General features: G+C 42.9%; 1 long non-coding RNA gene and 1 pseudogene across 5 annotated transcripts in view; one reads left to right on the forward strand and one right to left on the reverse strand.

The window, feature by feature from the left end:
- LOC113603825 (uncharacterized) overlaps nt 1-16,138 on the forward strand; it is a 43,084-nt gene that overhangs the window by 26,581 nt on the left and 365 nt on the right. For 2 of the 5 annotated variants that reach the window (XR_008293189.1, XR_008293186.1), the window contains one exon: nt 8,848-15,998. This is a non-coding gene — a long non-coding RNA (uncharacterized LOC113603825). The remainder of the gene's footprint in view (nt 1-8,847; nt 15,999-16,138) is intronic. The other 3 variants (XR_003425551.2, XR_008293187.1, XR_008293188.1) reach the window with 3 other exon arrangements.
- LOC113604023 (uncharacterized) lies at nt 9,365-9,465 on the reverse strand (annotated as a pseudogene).

Here is a 16,138-nt window from a genome sequence, read left to right on the forward strand (position 1 = left end):
CTACTCCCATCATGGGGGCTCCAGCCTCATAACTTCATCTAAACCTAATTATCCTTCCGAGGTCCCACCTCTAATACCATTGTACTGGGGATTAGGGCTTCAACATATGAATTTAGGGGGGACACAAACATTTAGTCCATAGCAACATGATTATTTTGTTCTACCAGAAAGTTTTCTCATCCTTACACAGGAGTTATTAATACCCAGTTCATTTCCTGACTTTGAGGGCTTAGAGATATACTACTTGGGAAATTTCTAAAGTAATTCTTGGCGCAAAGCCAGAAGCAACATATCATAGCCATTATTGTTACTGTTGTTCAGATATGTTGTGATTTTGTTGTTCTGTTCCAAATTTTTGTAATTTCCATTGTGATTTCATTCCTTACTAATTCTTTTACCTGCGACCTATGGGCCATTATTTCTTTTAATTATTGAGTGCTTGAAAAAAAAAAAATCTATATTTTAGCTGGGTATAGAATCCTATGTTGATTGGCAATTTTCAGCACTTTGCAAGAGTTCCATGTTTTTTGGCAACTGTTGCTGATGATGTTGCTACCCTCAGATTTTCTTTCTTTTGTAGACAGTCTTATTTTTCTCAAGTATGACTTTTTCCTTTATCCTTACATGTTTTTTAGTTTCAGTATGATGTGTGGGCACCTAAATACATCATAATGAAGATACAAGTTCCTATATATCCATATCTAGAATTCTTACTGAATTCTAATGTTAATACTGGAAAACTTCAGGTATTATCTGTGTAGGTATCACTTCTCTCACATTTCTTCTATTCTTTTCTTTTAATTAATATTAGCTGTATGTTGGTGCTTGCCAGTCTACATTCTATGCCTCTTAACCACTATAATTCTACATTCCATATATCTTAACTATGTATATATATATATATATATATGTGTATATATATATACACACATATATATATAACATGTTCTCTTTTTGTGCTGCATTATGTGTGATTTCTTTAGTACTGCCTTCTAATAAATGACTCTGTATTTCATTATGACTTCTTAGTGTTTATCCAACACTACTGAGTTTACATATTTCAAAATCTATAATTTTTCATTTCAATTGTCTCCTTTTTATTACTTGCTTTTTAAAATTTTGCATATTTGTTGTTTCATAATTTGTTTTTACATATAGTTGTTAATCATTCTGTTCTATCTTTGAGGATTCTCAACAGTTCTTCATAACACTTGTTACTACTTGGCATATTATATAATTTTTAGTAATTGTCATTTCCACTAGAATGTAAGTTTCATGTAGGCAGTCAACTTTTTTTGTTGCAATTTTTTATTTAAATTCTAGTTAATTAACACATAGTGTAATATTAGTTTCAGGAGTAGAATTTACATATAACTTACATATAATACCCAGTGCTTATCACAAGTGCCCTCTTTAATATTTATCACCCATTTAGCCCATCCCCCATGCACCTCCCTTCCGACAACCCTCAGTTTGTTCTCTATAGTTAAGAGTCTGTTTTATGGTTTGTCTCTCTTGTTTTTTCCCCACACTATGTTCACCTGTTTCATTTCTTAAATATCACAAATGAGTAAAATCATATGGTATTTGTCTTTCTCTGACTGACTTATTTCACTTAGCATAGTACACTCCAGCTCCATCCATGTCATTGTAAATGGCAAGATCTCATTCTTCTTGATGGCTGAGTAAGACTCCATTGTATATATATACCACATCTTTTTTATTCATTCATCAGTCAATGGACAGTTGGGCTCTTTCCATGGTTTGGCTATTGTTGATAATGCTGCTATAAAAACATCATGGTGTATGTGTCCCTTCAAATCAATATTTTTGTATTCTTTGGAGAAATACCTAGTAGTGCAATTGCCAGGTCATAGGGTAGTTCTATTTTCAACTTTTTGAGGAACCTCTGTACTGTTTTCCAGAGTGGCTATACCAGTTTGCATTCCTACCAACAGTTTAAGAGGGCTCCCCTTTCTCTGCATCCCTGCCAACAGCTGTTGTTTCCTGTGTTGTTAATGTTAGCCATTCTGACAGGTGTGAGGTGGTATCTCATCATGGTTTTGATTTGTATTTCTTTGAAGATGAGTGATATTGAGCATTTTTCATGTGCCTGTTAGCTCTCTGTAGGTCTTCTTTGGAAAAATGTCTATTTGTGTCTTCTGCCCATTTCTTAACTGGATTATTTGCTTTTTGGGTGTTGGCTGCCTTTCTTAGTCTTTCTCTTGGGGGAGTTATTATTTGTTATTTTGATCTCTGTCATGCTCATCCCCCCAAACTGTGGTTTTACAGTTACTTCCTCTTGGTCTTCATAGCCCCCAGCTTAGAACCAGATTTCCTAGTGTCCACTCTGGTGTCAATGCTGTCATAATGTGAGAGTGCTGCTGATCCTGTCACTGGGCCAGGGAACCAGTTCTTCTTCATGTGGGGCTAAGAAGTTTGGTGTAAGTCTCAGCTCTGGAAGCAGTTTTGCATTTTATGCACCTGGTTCTTGGGTGTGGGATCCCCGTACGGTCCCTGGTTTGGGAACACCTCCTCATGTGGTATTCCCCATCTCACCATAACAGAAAAGCTCCTCACCACCTCTGCCTGCTTCTTGCCCTGGAGACTCATGATCCCACAGCATCATCCAGCTTACAGTGCCATGTCCCTGCTGTTCTGATCTTTGGAGATGTGCATCCTTTTGAGTAAGGCTTTGACTTAAAATTTTTTGTATTTTATCAGTTATTGTTAAGTGTTTGGAGCACAGGGGGCCTCCAGGTGTGAATCTATAGTACCATTGTCCCTGCAAGTCTTTGAATTACTGCTCACTTTGACTTCCCATTAAATCTACAATAACATCAGGCCTGCAGAGTTTACTCTTGAAAGTAAGGAAGCTGAAGTTGGAGGGTGCATTAAAGCTCATCTCACTCCACCTCATGTCACAGAGGTAACCGAGACCCAGTGACTTGCTTTTGGCCACACACTTTCTTAGTAGCACAGCCAGGAAGGTAAATCTGACTACTCCCTGGGGTTTTGAACATCTGTCTCTGAATATGATTTCTCTCACATGGAATGGCTTTCCTGCTTTGCTGCTTTGTCTGAGCCTCATAGTTTAAGGGCCTTCCAGTGCTCTGTGGTCTCTTCCTCTTCCCAGGGCAGATGGCACTTAAGAGGGGGGGAAAGGATCAGCTCTAATAATTGCTGAATGCTTGCCTTGTAATGGTTCTGCCTGTGGGGTTTTCACAGTTAATAGTTGGGTAAAAGCTCACATTTTTATATACGCTACTGCCCTCTTGTGGCCACAATGGGCATTAAATGTATAGTCTGGAACAGCAAGTAAAATCGCCCGAGGACCAGTCTGTCTTGAACATATTAATGTTCTCATAGTCATAACTTCCCTGCCCTGTGTAGAAACATCAATCCAAGTCCTATTTATTTGGTGCTTTAATGCCAAATATATAAGATATATATACATACACTCAGAAGCTGTAATCGACCTCCATGGCATATAATATTCTTCAAATGAGGCTGACCATCTAGGCAGCACTGTTCAATAGAAATATAATGTAAGCCACACAGTAATTTAAAATTTTCTAGTAGGCTCATTTTTAATAAAGTAAAAAACATGTTTAATTCACTTTAATGATGTATTAATATAGCCAAAATATTATTGATGAGGGAGCATAAGGTAAGCTGATACACTGCAAATGCTCCCCCCCCCCCCCACCATTGGATAAGTATGATATTCCTCAGGCACTCCTGGCTGTTCAAGAACAAAGGAAAGGGGAAAAACCAATGGTTAACTGATAGAGATCACAGTCACACAGGACAAGAGTCTCCATCAGTTTACAAATGTCTTAGTAAATTACAAGAAAAAGGCAATCTTAACAGTGGCCTAATCTCCAAAAACCTATAGACTTAGTTTCCTGGAGCCCCAACATCACCCTCCCCTCCACAGTGATGTGGGGAACAAAGGCGAGAAGAAAATGGTAGGTAAAATTAAATTTCCTTATAACCTGCAGCCCATTGACAAATACTGGAGGTACACAGAGTATCACATTTCTCTAGGAACCCCCTACTGTCTTAATGTTAATGACTTACCAGAAAGAAAACAACCGCTGGACTACAGCCAGGCCCCAGGTATCTTATGGGTCCTCTTTAGCATATGAAAGTCCTTCTGGAGGCCTCTCTTTTGCCTTTACCTCCCCCCAGCTCCATAGTATATAACCAGGCACTCTTCACAACCCTAGTGCAGCTCTTTCGGCCCATGGGTCCTGTCCCTATCCATGGTTTAATAAAATCACCTTTTGGCCCCAAAGATGTCTCAAGAATTCTTTCTTGGCTGTCAGCTCTAGACCCCCACTGCTCTGAAACCCCATCAATGATCATTTCAACATGTAATCAATATAAAAAGACATACATTTCTTTGTACTATGTTTTGAAATCTGGTGTGAATTTTACAATGACATCCCACCTCAGTTCAGACCAGCCACAATGCAGGTGCTCAATAGCCCCATGTGACTAGTGGCCACTGAATTGGACAGCAAAGGTCTGGGGAATGGTTTCCAAACTCTGTCACTCTGTGTGTCCCTGTTATTGCACTGATGTTTGTAGTTTCCCAAGGAACATTTTCACCAATCTGCAGCAAAATGAGAAAAATGTGAGTCATATATTTTAATATATAAGGTGAATGTAATGCTTGTCTTGTGGGAGGGAATGCATATAGATTCTCCTTCTGACTTTGTCGGTGTTAATATGTTGGTCTTAGCAGATGACAGATTATTGATCAAGTGTTCTTATTTTGCAAATAAAACATTTGCAATTCTCTCCAGCGCCCCACGCTTCATGTGCACATTTTACTGGTGGTGTGTGTGCATTAAATCCTGGGAGCCAGCAGGCCAGGTGGCTTTTTCTTCTGGCTTAGACAACTGATGGCCACAAATGGAACTATGCTTGTGTGGGGAGACTACTGGGCACGGCTCACCACGTCATTGCTACACCTTTCTGTCTGCCTCACAGAAGCATCAGGAAATGCAAGCGAGCGAGCGTGCAGCCAATAGAGGGGGTAGCCGTGGATTTACTCTAAAAACCACAACTCAAAGAGTAATCGTTAGCAAAACCCATTTCTTAGCAATCCTTAGTCACAAGTTACTACTCGACTGAGCCTACAGACTTTGTTGCCACACACCTGCAAGATGGCATATTGCAATTTCATGTGGTTGGTTTTTAATGCAGAGCCATGGAAGCCGATGGAATCCTGAAAGAGAAGCCACTGTTTTATCGGCCAAGTCTTTAATGTTCCCCCGAGCTTTACATCAGGCCGTGTCTGAAGGGGTGCTGGGTAGGTTTGTCTCATAGTGTACGGCTAGGGAATGGCGGTAACCAGGGCTTTCCCCTCTGTACACACGGGAGGCAGGTCTATCTGTAGTAACTCCAGATTGCAGTCTGGCCTCTCCACCTGCTCTTCTCTGACTGGTGACCCCGGTGGCTCCCCTATCTGCCTTGCATGTCCGGGCAGGTCAACAGCCCTATCCCAGGCTTTGAGGCTGATCTTCAAGGTGCCCTTAAAATATGACTTCTGGCCACCTTGCTTATAAATGCGAGCCTTTAGCTCTCTCGTGCAGCAGTCACTAGGGTGCTTAGTAGCAGTCATGTTTCTTTCTCACATATACACATAAACCCCCTTTGTGCTCCAGTTGGAAGATGGAAAATAACCCTAGCAAACTGAAATTTTGTAAATCAAACAGTTTTGATTGCTCTGGGAGCTCACTATTTAGGAAATCCTATGGCAAATTCTTTTGTAAGTGGAGCCATCGGACTTTTGTCTGTTTTAAAAATTCAAGTTTTAATACATTATCTTGCCTGAGGGGGGTGATTGCACTTGTATTTATTAAAAAGATGCAAAGAAAAGATAGAGTCTCTGGTTCTCGCCCTCCGTATTTAAGTATTTAAATAGCGGTGTGTAATCATAATTATCCAGCTCGCAATTGAGCAATTACATGAAGTATTAATGAAAGGACCCTAGTCAAAAACTGTGCCCAAGGGAAGCTTTTTCCTGCAAGTCAGGGTTAATGGCCCAGCCATTGTTTTAATGGATTTTCAATGAGGTGTGAGGATGACAGGCCAATGAGGGTAAAGTTTTATGATACTGCTAAACAAGCACAATTAGCGACTTGCCTTTAGTATCCTGACCTTTCTGTTTATATTTCTTTGCAACCCTGAGTGTTTACTTATTAATTGCTGTTTAACACAATTCAGAGAGCCTTTGTGAACTCAGTACAGGTGCCCCATCTTTGGCTGCTTTTGTGGGGAGGGTATTTCTAAAGCCCCTTCCCCAAACAAGTTTCAGTGGCGAGCCTGACATTATGGACTCTGTTTCTGCTCTCCACAATCTCTGTCCAGGCTCTCTGGCCCTCGAGACGCCCAGCCCCCATAGTCTTGTCTTCCGGAGTCAGACCCCGGGCCTGGGAGGTGTGTAAGTTCGTGATTACAAACTCCGCCTCAGTGAGATCACCTGTGTTTGTTTTCCGGCCTCCACTACCCCCGGATCTTGGCAAAGCCATTCGGTCTTTCTGTAGGATCAGTGCCTAGCACCTGTGAGGGGTCCAGCCTGCTCTGTCTTCTCTCATTTTGAACACACGTGCCTGAGCCTAGACCCTGGGCTTAGACCTGCCTTGACTTCACCCCTAATACTTCTGGGGACTCAAATTTTGCTCCTGACCTCTGTTTCTCTGGCTGAATCCCCTCTGTCAGAAAGGCTATCTACACTCATTTTTTCTTGTTTTGAAAATTTGTCTCTATCAAGGGGTTGGTAGAGTATGGCCTGTGAGCCATGTATGGCTCACTGCCTGTTTCTGCAAATAAAGTTTTATTGCAACACAACCATGCTCATTTAGTTACATATTGTCTTCGGCTGCTTTCCTGCTACAACAGCGACTGAATAGTTGTGACAGAGGAATTATGGCCCCCTAGCCTAAAACATTCACTATCAGGCCCTTTACTGAAAAAGCTTACTGTTCCTCATCTGTATGGTTGAATTAAGTCCTGTAAAAAAGATATGTTGAACTCTCCAATACCTCAGAAAGTGGTCTTATTTGGAAATAGGGTCTTTATAGAGGTAACCAAGTTAAACTGAGGTCATTAGGGTGAGCCCTACTTCAATATGACTGTTGCCCTTATAAAAAAGGAAATTTGGACACAGAGTATATTTAAAACTTTCTTTTTAATGTTTATTTACTTTTGAGAGAGAGAGAGAGAGAGCATGAGCCAGGGAGAGGCAGAGAGAGAAGGAGACACAGAATCCGAAGCAGGCTCCAGGCTCCGAGCTGTCAGCACAGAGCCCGACGCAGGGCTTGAACCCATGAACGACGAGATCATTACCTGAGCCGAAATCGGACGCTCAACTGACTGAGCCACCCAGGTGCCCCTGGACACAGAGTGTATTAATTGTATTTTCTTATTTTCTGGATTCTTGATGCTCTGACATCTGAAGCTTCAGTGACTGGGGTGAAGCTGCCCTCCCATGATTGGCCAATTCCCAGAGATAGCAAGGGACTTACACAGAGACCTGCCTTGCAAACTAAGCATTCCAGAGCCCACACTTCACCTCCTCCATCTGGCTCTCACATCCCAGGAGGGAATATTCCTAGTCACCTTGAGGCCAAGTACTAGCCATCTAGAGACCATCCCCACGGCCCAGAGCTTGCCGAAATTATTCTAACTGTCCAATCCTAAGCCTCCTCAGCTTGCTCACCTTGTCTTCCTCCTCCCTTCCCATGAAAACCGTAATGAGTACTCTTTTTTTTAAAGCTTCTTTATCTATTTTGAGAGAGAGAGAACAAGCCGGGGAGGAGCAGAGACAGGGAGAGACTGAATCCCAAGCAGGCTCTTCGGTGTCAGTGCAGAGCCCCATGTGGGCTTGAACTCACGAAATGTGAGATCATACTCTGAGCCAGAATCAAGAGTTGGGCACTCAACCGACTGAGACACCCAGGTGCCCCACAAACCATGTTTTCAATGGCAATCATCCCCTGATCTGTTGGCTCACCATACTCGAATAAAACCAAAATCCCAGGTGCATTTTATCTGTACCCCCCCCCCCACCTTTTTTTAAAGTCGTCTCCACACTAGGCGTGGGCTCGAACTCACAACCCTGAGATCAAGACCTGAGCTGAGATCAAGGTGGAATGCTTAACTGAGTCACCCAGACGCCTCCCCAGGTGCATTTTAGAAATGGACGGACACACCTGGAGGGAAAATAATGTGAAGACATAGGGAAGAGCCATGTGAACATGGAACATTGGGGTGATGTAGTTACAAGCCAAAGAATACCTGAGGCCACCAGAAGATGAGAAAGGCATGGGGCAGTTCCTTCCCTAGCACCTTCAGGGGGAGCAGGACTCTGCCAACACCTTGATTTTAGCCTTCCAGACTCTAGAACCAGAGACAATAAATGTCTGTTGTTTTAAGTCGTTCAGTTTGCGGTACTTTGTTATGCTGGCCTAGGACGCTAATATACCACCTGACAAACGATTTTGTTTTGTTTTCTTTATTCTGTCTTGTTCTTTTACATAAAACATCTCTATGGTGTCCTATCCTTTCATGCGCGTTACTGCATCTGGGTATCATGAGGTGGTCGGGTCAGCGGGTTAACCCAGGACTGAGGCTCAATGACCTCAGGGGACCATACAAGGTCACCCCACAGGCAGCAAGTGCGGACAGAACTGGTCTTTAGTCTCATTATGTGCTTTCCTTACATTATTTTAGGCCCCACCCCCACAATTAACCTGAGGACCAGGTGCTGAGCAATTATGCTAATAATCGGATAGCTATGAACTTAGAAAGGATACTTTCTTCTCGCCTCAGCCTCGCTTTCCGGTCTCTACTTGGCTTGTAAAGGCAGAACTACGTTAGGACGTCAGACACCTGCAGCGTTGTACTTTCAGGTGCGGTACAAGGGACGTACAAGCCTGCACCCACTGCGGAAGTTCTTCAAAGGACGACGCTGACCTTACCAGCGTGTGGTAAAACAAGGTAAAAGAGCCCCAAAGTCCCCTTCTGTGGCCCCTGTGGGTTGTGGTGGGGGTCCAAGGAGTGGAGAATGGAGAGGGGTCTGGGGCTGCTCCAGTGTGCAACACTGTTGTGAAAGCTGGGGCTGATTCTGGTCAAGGCTTGGTCTGGATGCTGTGGGTTCCCCCGACCTCTGATGCCGTGTGCCCATCCATCACCTGAGATTCTTTTTATTTTTTTAATTTCATTAAAAAAATTTCTTTCTAGCGAAATAACACAATTTCATCATTCAGTGTGGCATGTTGTGTTTTGACTCCTATTGTTTCCTCTGAGTTAATCGGCAAAGGGTAGCAGTTTGCTGGGGGAATGACGCAAATATATGGAAGCTTCATGAATTTGCACGAATTGTACGGGGCCAGGCTAATCTTCTCTGTATTGTTCCAATTTTAGTATATGGGCTGCCAAAGCGAGCACTAATTTCATTTTATGTTTTTCAGCATGTTAAGTGTACTCTTTAATCCCCATCCCCAGTCCCCGCCCCCATCTCCCCTCTGGTAACCAACAGAGTGTTCTCTATTAAGAGTCTGTTTCCTGGTTTGCTTTTTTCCCCTTTGCTTGTTTATTTCGTTTTTTAAATTCCACATATGAGTGAAATCATATGGTATTTGTCTTTCTCTGACTGACTTCACTCAGCATTATACTCTTTAGCTCCATCCATGCTGTTGCAAATGGCAAGATTTCATTTATTTTGATAGCCGAATAATATTCCATTGACTATGTACCATATCTTTATCCATTCTTTAGTTGGTGGACACTTGGGCTACTTCCATAGTTTGGCTATTGGAAACAATGCTGCTGTAAACATAGGGGTGCAGTTATCCCTCTGAGTTAGTGTGTTTGTGTTTTTTGGGTAAACACCCAGTAGTGTGATTCCTGGATCATAGGGTAGCTCTATTTTTAATTTTTTGAAGAAACTCCATATTGTGTTCCACAGCGGCTGCACCAACTTTCATTCCCACCAACAGTGCAAGAGTGTTCCCTTTTTTCCACATCCTCACCAACACTTGTTTCTTGTGTTTTTGATTTTAGCCATTCTGTCAGGTGTGAGGTGATATCTCATTAGAGTTTTGATTTGCATTTTCCTGATGACAGTGATGTGTGGGGAATAAGTTTAGGAATTCCCTGAGTTAACAAGGCACATAGGAATGAATAGGAAGCCTCAGGATGAAAGCATAAGAATCATTTATCAAGACCTAGGTCGTCAGGGCAGAAGCACCCCTCACCTCCCCACTCCCCCACCCTCTTAGTATAATAGCAGAAAGCTGCTTTCACAGGAGGAAAGGACCAAAATAGGTAAACAAGTAAAAGGGCTATAGACCACAGGAGGGAGAAGTTGCCCAGAGCAGAGCTAATTAGCAAAAGAAAGGTGCCTTGTTGACCCTGAGGTAGCAGGCACTATCAAGTCTATCCCCTAGGCAAGCTAAGATAAACAGATGAGGTGCCTTCTGCCTTCCATAAACAACCATATCCTTGGTGCCTGGATTTTGTTTTGTACTGACCCAAACCCCTAACACCCCATATCTTCAAAATCCCCTTTCTCCCACCCACATGAGTTAATGTTCACGGTTTCATTGTCTCTTTCTGCACGTTCATCACATTTGTAAGCCTTCTGATCCTAATAAAAACTGAGCAAGGACTCTTGTCTCCAGGGCTCTTGTCTCCTCCAGGACATTAGCCTCTCTCGCATTTTAATCCTGCCTCCCCTCTCTTGCTGGACAAGAGAGAACTCCAGACCCAGAGTCTACGACGATGTTGAACATCTTTTCATGTGTCTGTTGGCTCTCTGTATGTCTTCTTTTGAGAAATGTCTGTTCATATCTTCTGCCCATTTTTTAATTGGATTATTTGTTTGTTTTGTTCTTTTTTTGGTGTTGAGTTGTATCAGTTCTTTGTATGCTTTGGATACTAACCTTTTATTGAATATGCCAGTATCCTCTCCCAAGCAGGAGGTTGCCTTTTAGTTTTGTTGATTGTTTCCTTTGCTGCACAGAAGCTGTTTGTCTTGATGAAGTCCCAATACTTTATTTTTGTTTTTATTTCCCTTGACTCAGGAGACATATCTAGAAAAATGTTGCTTTGGCTGATGTCAGGGAAATTACTGCCTATGTACTCTTCAAGGATTTTTATGGTTTTGGTATCACATTTAGGTCTTTGATCCATTTTGAGTTTATTTTGGTGTATGGTGTAAGAAAGTGGTCCAGTTTCATTCTTTTGTACGTTGCTGTCCAGTTTTCCCATCACCATTTGTTGAAGAGACTGTCTTTTTCCCATTGTATATTCATTCCTCATTTGCCAAAGATTAGTTGACTATATAATTTTGGGGTTTATTTCTGGGTTTTCTGTTCTATTCATTTGATCTATTTGTCTTTTTTTATGCCAGTACCATACTGTTTTAATTACTATTGCTTTGTAATATAACTTGAAATCTGGAATTGTGATACCTTCAGTTTTGTTTTCAAGATTGCTTTGGCTATTTTGAGGTCTTTTGTGGCTCTATACAAATGTTAGGATCATTTGTTCTAGTTCTGTGAAAAATGCTATTGGTATTTTGATAGGGATTACATTAAATCTGTAGATTGCTTTGGGCAGTATGGACATTTTAACAATATTAGTTCTTTGCATCTATGAACATGGAATGTCTTTCCATTTCTCTGAGTCGTATTGAGTTTCTTTCATCGGTGTTTTATGGTTTTCAGACACCTCTTTGGTTAAGTTTATTCCTAGGTATTTTGTTGTTTTTGGTACAATTGTAAATGGAACTGTTTTCTTAATTTCACTTTCTGCTGCTTCATTACTCATGTATAGACCTGCAACAGATTTCTGTACACTGATTTGTATCCTGAGACTTTGCTGAATTCATTTATCAGTTCTAGTAGTTTTTTGGTGGAGCCTTTAGGGTTTCTTATATATGATATGTCGTCTGCAAATAATGAGAATTTGACTTCTTCCTTACCAGTTTGGATGCTTTTTTTTTTTTTTTTTTAATGTTGTCTGATTGCTGTGGCTAGGACTTCCGGTACTATGTTGAATAAAAGTGGTGAAAATGGACATCCTTTCTTTTTCCTGACCTTAGGGGAAAAGCTCTCAGGTTTTCACCATTGAGTATGATGTTGGCTGTGGGTTTTTCATAAAAGGCCTTTATTACATTGAGGTATGTTCCCTCTAGACCTACTTTGCAGAGAGTTTTTATCATGAATGGATGGTGTACTTTGTTGAGTGCTTTTTCTGCATTTATTGAAATGATCATACGGTTTTTATCATTTCTCTTATTGATGTGACATTATCATGTTGATTGTTTTGTGAATACTAAACCACCCTTGCATCCTGGGAATAATCCCACTTGATTGTGGTGTATGGTTTTTAAAAATATATTGTTGGATTCAGTTTGCTAATATTTTGTTGAGGATTTTTGCATCTATATTCATGAGAGATATTGGCCTGTAGTTCTCTTTTTTTGTGATGTGTCTTTATCTGTTTTTGGTATCAGGCTGATACTCACCTCACAGAATGAATTTGGAAGTCTTCCTTCCTCTTGTATTTTTTTGAATAGTTTGAGAAGAATGGTTATTAACTCTTCTTTAAATGTTTGATAGAATTTGCCTGTGAGGCCAGCAGGTCCTGGGCTTTTGTTTGTTGGGAGTGTTTTTTGATTACTGATTCAATTTCATTGCTGGTGATCAGTCTGTTCAAATTTTCTTTTTCTTCCTGCTTTAGTTTTGGTAGGTTATATGTTTCTGGGAACTTATACATTTCTTGTAAGTTGTTCAATTTGTTGGCATGCAGGTTACAATTGTTTTATTTCTATGGTATTGGTTGTTATCTCCTTTTTTTATTAGTAATTTTGTTTATTTGGGTCCTCTCTCTTTCTCTCTCTCACATCGATTTTGTTGATGTTTTCAAAGAAACAGATCCTGATTTCACTGATCTGTTCTATTGGTTTTTTTAGTTTCTGTATCATTTATTTCTGTTCTAGTCTTTATTATTTACTTCTTTCTCCTGGTTTTGGGTTTTGTTTGTTCTTTTTTCTAGCTTCTTTAGGTGTCAGGTTAGGTGGTTTGATATTTGTCTTGCTTCTTGAGGTATGCCTGCATTGCCCCCGCTGCTTTCATTTCGCTTCACCCTTTTGTTCTCCTGCCATTGCCTCCTCACCTTCCAAGCTTGGCTTGGGATGTGAACAACCTTCCCAACAGCCCCCGGAAGAGCTGGCTACTCCCCCAATGTTCTGCCCCAGCCCCTGGTACACAGAGTTCTGTTAGCACATATCACACTGCATTATAATGACCTGTTTATAGGTGTACCTCCCTTACTAGACAGCCCAAGGAAAGGGATCCTGTTTTTACATTTACATTAATATCATGTTTTACATTTAAATGTCTCTTCCCTTGCATAGCAGAACTTGGTTATTACCAGCTATCCCAATTCTTGATGAATAAATGATTCAACCAGTTAGCCAAACTAGAATTCCTCTGAAGTTCATTAGTCTTTGCTAATGGCGTCCCCCCTGTCTAAACCAATTATGACTCTTGGATAGCCACAAAATTGTCACAGGTGTTAAAAGAGATTCTTGCATCCATGATCTCTGTTTCTTCCTTGTGCAGTTGTTACAAAGATTCTTCTACATCAAGAGTATTTTGTAAAGTTATGCCAAGATTCTGGGGACCACAAATTGGGGAAGCCATTCCATTTGGGATATTATCCTCATTTTATACAGAACATTGAGTGTCTGCAGGTCAGGTCTCACGGCCAGTCAGGGATGATGATGGCATTGGGGGCTGGCCCTTCTGGCTCTGTAGCTCTTATCATCACACAGGGCTGGGCTGGGGTGGGGTCCATGACCTCGGCCTCTTTTGCTGGCAAACATTGTTCAGAATATGACTCAGCATATGATTCCTCTGTGTGTGTGCACGTGTGTGTATGTGCACGAGGGAGAGAAGTAGCAAAGGCTCAGCGAACTTCCTCTCCTTTGTGCACTGAGTGTGGAAAGTGCTCACTGCCACTGGGTGTTGCTAGCTGAGGTGGAGGAGGATAGAAAACAAGAGAAGAAAATCAGAGTGTGTCCAGCGTGAGAGAAGAAGCAGGGGGTGAAAGATGAGAAGGAAAAGTACAGAAGAGGCCTAGGGACACCCATCTATACCCCTGCATCCCTCTCTTGCCTCCACATTCCCCCTGAAACAAGCTGAAGGACGTGGCACTGTCCTGGCTGCTGTGACAATGGTTCTAAGCCTGCCCAGCTTGGTTCAGCCTTAGCAGGAAGAAGCAGGTGTAAGCCGGGGCCTGCAGCTACCTGGGGCTGTGGGAAAGCCTGGGGTGAAGGGGTACCACTTGGTCAGGAGCCCCTGAAGCTGGGGTTGGGGAGAGGCTCAGGAGGGTGGGTAGGAGGCCTCTATTACAGACCCAGCAGCGGACAGATGTCAATGCAAAAGGGCTGAGGAGCAGGTCTGCCCTTCCTGCCTGCGGTAGGCTGAATAATGGTCCCCCAAAACGCCCACGTCCTAACCCCCGGAACCTGTGAAGGTTACCGCACATGGCAAAGGAGACTTTACAGATGGCATTTAGTTAAGACTCTTGAGATGGGGAGATTAGCCTGGAGGATCCAGGTGGGCCCCTAAGTAGCTGCAAGGTTCTCGAAGCACATGGTGGGGCAGAAGCAGCTTCCTTCATCTGATGCAAATGTACTGAACACCTAGTACATGAGGCGGCTCTGGGGGCCTGGGATGCAGCAGTGAAAACACAACACAAGGTTCCTGCCCTCGTGGTGTTCACAGTCCAGTGGAGGAAGACCGGGAGACAAGAGGCAAGGACCTGTATATCAGAGGTTGGTAAGTGCTGGGGAGACAATTAGCAAGGTGAGGGCGAGGGAAGTGCTGGGGAAGGGATAAGGTGGTCAGGGAAGGCCTGAGAAGATACAGTTTGGGCCACAGAGATCTCTGAAGGAAGCAGAACATTCCAGGCAGGAAGAATAGCAGGACACAGGCTTGGGGCAGGACACTTTCCAGGACAGCAAGGAGCCCAGGGAGGCTGGCGTGGGCTGAGTGGTGGGGCAGTGATAGGAGGTGAGTGTGTGTGGAGGCAGAGGGTGGATGGCGTGGGGCCTCGTGGACTTTAGGCCACTTGCCAAGGGAGCCCTGGGAGGGTTTTGAGAGGAGGAGTGAACTGGTCTGAGTGTTAAAAGGATCTCTCTAGGAGACCCAGATACCCCCTTTATCTGTTTGGCAGCCGCACCTGCTAAACTGTAGTCCCTCAGCTAAATCAGGGGAAAGACAAAGAAACCAGTCTTTGTGGCTCCATCCTTGGTCCTCTTACCCCACTTCTCATTAGTGGAACCACCTGTCTGTGCATGGCATATGCATGGTCCTCTCCCCTCTTCTTTTGCAGGGCGGTTCCCTGCCCGCCTCCTACCTCATCAGTCATTTACACTTTAGTGAGATCAAGGATGTGTATCCCATTACTGTCTCTAAGGTTATGAGTTGAATTGTGGCACCCAAAAGATATATTGAAGGCCTAATTTTCCAGTACCTCAGAATGTGACCTTATTTGGAAATAAAGTCATTGCAGATGTAATTTAGTTCAGATAAGGTCATACTAGAGTAGGGAGCACTCTTGGTGCAATATGATTGGTGTCCTTGTAAGAGAGGGACGCCGAGGATTGCTGGAAAGCCCTCACAGCTAGGAAGAGGCAAGGGAAGATCCTCCCCTAGAGAACTCAGAGGGAGTATGACCCTGCCAGCACCCTGATTTCAGACGTCCGGCCTCCGGAACTGTGAGAGAACAAATTTCTGTTGCTTTAAGCCACCCAGGTTGTGGCACTTGGTTATGGCAACCTGAGGAAGCCAATGCCAGGGATATTATCTTTCTTAGAGACATTCTTCTAATTGCGATGCTCTGTTTTGGGGGCATCCTGGAGCTGCATGAGAATTCAGAAGGGTCTATTTCTCTCCACGGCCAGGGTATGCTTACTTCCAGGGAGCTGGGCAGCGGGGGAAGAGCCCAGCTGGACTTCCGCCCCACTGCTGGGTGGGGTTTGGCTGCGGACCCTGAGTGTGGGTTTGGGAAGAGGAAGATGCAGGGGTGTCAGTCCTGGGCTGTG

This window comes from Acinonyx jubatus, chromosome E4 (genome assembly GCF_027475565.1).
Source record: "Acinonyx jubatus isolate Ajub_Pintada_27869175 chromosome E4, VMU_Ajub_asm_v1.0, whole genome shotgun sequence".
Classification (NCBI taxonomy): domain Eukaryota; kingdom Metazoa; phylum Chordata; class Mammalia; order Carnivora; family Felidae; genus Acinonyx; species Acinonyx jubatus.